This window comes from Pyrus communis, chromosome 3 (assembly GCF_963583255.1).
Source record: "Pyrus communis chromosome 3, drPyrComm1.1, whole genome shotgun sequence".
In the NCBI taxonomy this organism is placed as follows: domain Eukaryota; kingdom Viridiplantae; phylum Streptophyta; class Magnoliopsida; order Rosales; family Rosaceae; genus Pyrus; species Pyrus communis.
This window is the reverse complement of record NC_084805.1, coordinates 8,215,293-8,219,922: the sequence shown is the minus strand read 5'-3', so window position 1 is coordinate 8,219,922 and position 4,630 is coordinate 8,215,293.

Sequence of the window (4,630 nt, the reverse complement as noted above, 5' to 3'; positions counted from 1 at the left end):
GAACTTAGCAAAACCCGATTTTGTGACCATTGACATCTTACACAAGAGATACTTTCATGAATTCATAATGCCAGTACCCTAGATCATGTGAAACCTCAATACTTGACAATGCCCTAGAAGGGGGAAGCACTAGAGATTAATCATGTGACACCCCAGTACTTGCAAAACACCAAAAAGGGAAGGCACCAGTTGCCTTCAAAATCTAACTACGAATCTTTGGTGATCACTTTGAATCTGACTTTCGAATTCCTGCAGTTGGTCAACTTTCTTTTCATGCTCGTCGAGTAAATATTTGCAAGTTTGTGCAACTATTTATTCTCGTACTTGAGCCTTCTGATCTCTTGTCTAAGACTTACCATCTCATCCATTAATGTTTCAACTTGGCAAGTTCGAGCTAATAGGCATTGGCCCATGTTGGATACAGAACCAGGACATTGAACACTGAAAGCCAAAGAGTCCTGAACAGCCAATTCATCAAACCTCTTTGAAAATATTTTTTCATCTCTAGGAGTGAGAAGGTTCTTAGCTACTACTGTAGCTATTATATCATTCTTCATTACAAAGTCTCCAACTGTAAGAAGGCCATTAGAAGATAAGAATGATGGGAGCCATATATTATCCTGAGGTAGGACGTGTGCATCTCCCTCGAGACTCAAATCTAAACAAAGTTTAGATGGGCAAGCCATTTTCAAAAATGATGAAAGAAAAGGATTAGATATAGTGAAATCTCAAAAATACAACAGAGACGATTTTCACAGGTGGGCAATCTTCAAAGTGTGCATTTTGGATACAATTGATACCTCTATAAAAGGAGAGGCAACACAGCCACTTGTTCAAAAATAAAAAAGACACTGTTCTCTAAATTTCAAAAGCTGAATTTTCCTGCATAAAGTTTGTCAACATTTTCTCAGACGCAATCTCAGCTTCCTAGATATCAAGGACAACTTTATCAAAATGTCTCTGGCAAAGTTAAAATGCGTAAAGTTCACTATTCCAACTACACCACTATTGCCGACAAGCGTGGGTGACAAGGTCACAACCGCACCACTACCTGTTATTGGGAAATCCTTATGTATGTCGACCTTCGTCCTTCATGGCAAAGCACACCTCCAAAACACCTAACTCATCTTTCTTGCCGAGAATGCATCTGCAACTAAACCTCTCAACAAATTCAGTCTTCTTTATCTCTGAGAATACCTCTTCAACCAAGTTCCTCAAAATGCCAAATTCATTCTCTCAGCAAGAAAATATTTTTGATCGAGAAGTTCTACATCAATATTCAAGTCTTCTACTGTTTTTCTTCAAGAGCAAAAGTATCTCATATCATCAGGGTCAAGACTAAGAGTATATCATATCATGCTATTTCCCTATCTTTTTCTTTGCCTTTGCTCTTACCTGCAAGACAAGGAGAAAGAAAACAATCAATCGGAACCTGAAATCAAACTTCTGGTCTAGAATTGATTGGCTGGAGCCTTTGCCTGGTTGTTTACCTTGCATTGCTCTCAAGTAGTCATCTTCAACTATTGTTAAACCCAGAAAGTTACATTTGGGCATTTGTAATACAATGAACTACACTCACATGATATAACACAAGGTTCCTAGTTGAAACCTGAAATTGTGATATACTCCTAGAGACATGGTTTCTCATTGTGGAACTTGTTCATTTAAATGGAAAATTATCTATTACACGAAACTTTATGAGATGCCTAAAGCATATCTCCATAAGTATATCCTTTAAGTATACATGGAATGAAGTTGCTCTGTATAAATTGCAAAAGAGAATGTGTCATGAAGCGTAGAAAATCCTTGAAGGATTCAAATTTCTTGAAATAAGCCTTAAAAGGGTAAAGCATAAATTAGGTACTCAATACCAATATATAGTATAAATTGCCTTAGTGAGTACTATCATTATGATGATGTTGTTGCAAGATACTAAATTTCTTGCAAGAGATGATAATATTAGAATGGGACTCCTGAACCGTTTAGAAAGATTATAAAGTGTGGAAATGAATATTGTCTCAAGCTGCTGATTGGACAATATGCCAACACAAATCTTATCCACAATGTTTATGGTATTAAAGAACAATATGGATTGAAGATCATGAGTTGAACACTTAAGTGGTTAATTAATATTTAGACACTAAGAAAAATCATTCACCCTCGTGAGGGAAATGATGAATTGATATTTGGTCTAGGAGTACCATATCTTAGTGAAGTATGTGCCTTACTGTATTCAAACAATACTTTGAATAAGATGTTGCACTTCCTGTGGAGCATAATACAAACAAATAATTATTGCAATAAAATAAAGTTTATTTATTGATATCTCCAGGAAATTATAGACATGTGCTTGTTCTATTACAAAGAATTCACTAATAGCCATGGTCTTATTAGGCAAGCAAAACTTGAATAACTCTCTAGCCTGCATACAAATCGCTTTGAGAAAGGATTTGTATTTACATATGGAAATAAATTGACTCTGCAACAATCAAGGAAGTAAGGATTCATTGATGCATCTTTATATCTCTCATGAATACATATCTCCATGAAGCTAGTCATGAATGTATTTGGCTAATACTTGCGGCCCATTTAAATTTGGAGCACATGTGAATCACCTTCAGAACCAAACACTCCAACTATCATGCACAGTATCAGATTACATCAATTTAGTAATCAGCCAAATCGAAGAATTCGAAATCAGGGGGAGATACTCATCAGAGGAAGCATCCAAAACATATCAATGTTTTAATGAGGCAACCGAAATTGACATATGGCCATTCAATGGGGAGTGTTGTAATGTAATATGTGGTTGGGCCACATGAATAGTTTGTTACTATTCATCAAAAGAAAAATCAGATGGGTTATTATTCATACGAAAAAAGTTTGTAAAGCAAATAGTGTTGTTACAGTAATCTTTTGCCTATAGAATGAGAGCATATGGAGGAAGGAAAAAAGAGAGAAAAGAAAAGAAGAGAGAGGAAAGGAAGAAGAGAAAGAATAGCGATATAGAAGAAAATACCAGTGAGCTGGGCTAGAAAGAAGAGAGAAAATAGTGAGAGTTATCTTTGTACTCTTATTATTTCTCATAATGAAAGAAAGTAGTACTGCTACCCCGAGAACATAGGCACACTTGCCAAACCTCATAAATATTGTATCTTATTTACTTTATGTTCCACTGCACACATATCGTCGATTTTACAACACATTCAATTCTAAAAACGTCACTGATAGAAGCATATTTAGGCGACTTACTTAGCTTGTTTTCGTGCATTTATATTGTTAATTCATAGTTGTTTTAGTCGTTTAAGCCATTTTCGTGTGTTTTTAGGTTCATATGGCTAAGGAAGCAAAAAGATGCATTTTGGAGCATTTTGGAGCAAAATTGGACTTGGAATGGATAGCTTATGTTTGGAGCAAAAGGAATGGACGAAATTGAAGGATTCCTAATCCATTGCAGCCACATGCACCCATAATCATTCACACCTTGCAGCCACATGCATTCACATGCATAAATCAGCCACATGCATCTCCCATCACCATATCAGATTTCCATCATATTCACATGCATTCCATCCTTTAAAACATTGCACATGCACTCCCTTTAATTAATTCACTCCCATCCATTTCATCATTGCAGCCAACACATGCTTTCACATGCATTTTCAGATTGTCCCCTTGCACATGCAGCCACATATTCATTGCACATGCAATTCCAACCCACATGCATCCTTTAATCATTCAAACATGCAGCCTCATTCCCTCCTAGTTGTCATGTTCCCCCCATTTTACCTATAAATAAGCATCCATTGCATTCATTCTCATTCACTCTTCCATATTCCAGAAATTCGTCAAAACCTCTCCACACCCTTGCAGCAGCCACCAAAACACTTTTCTCCTCCATTGCAGCCACTCCAACCACTCCCCAAACCATTCACACCATCAAACTATCCTTAGACCTTGTGCTACAACGAAGAGGAAGATAAGAGGGCCTAAACGTTCATACAATTCAAGTTTGAGTTGTTGGAATGTTTAGGTGTTTCTTTGATTTCAATGTTTAATTTCAATACTCTTTGTTTTGTACGAATGAGGAATGGAAGAGAAGAAGGCCTAAACGTTCATACAATTCAAGTTTGAGTTGTTGGAATGTTTAGGTGTTTCTTTGATTCCAATGTTTAAATTCAACTAAACCCCCCTTGGCTAGGGGGGGATTCGAAATATATGTTTATGCTTGCATTTTGATTTGATTACTTCTAATTGCGTTTCATAAGTTGTGGATTCAATTTGTTTAACTGTTTGATTGATAACTTATTTATGTATGTTTATTGAGAGAGCACGCTTAATTTTCATGCATGAATATGACGCTAGAATATAAGTGAGTTTCACCTAATAGTTACGAACTTATATTCATAAGTAGTGGAGGTTGCTTATAAACAATCGCGTTAAACAAATTCTTGGCATAAGTTTCATGCAATCATAGTAACGAATGCCTCGTCAACACTTATAATTTTCATAGAGCGTAATGATTCTTGCTTGTACCTCTTCTATGCATTCATGTTGAGGACTTGTGGGGAATGTTTTGAATTGTCGCATGCATCATCCAATTCAAAAACGTTAGGAAGATTTGAAGGTT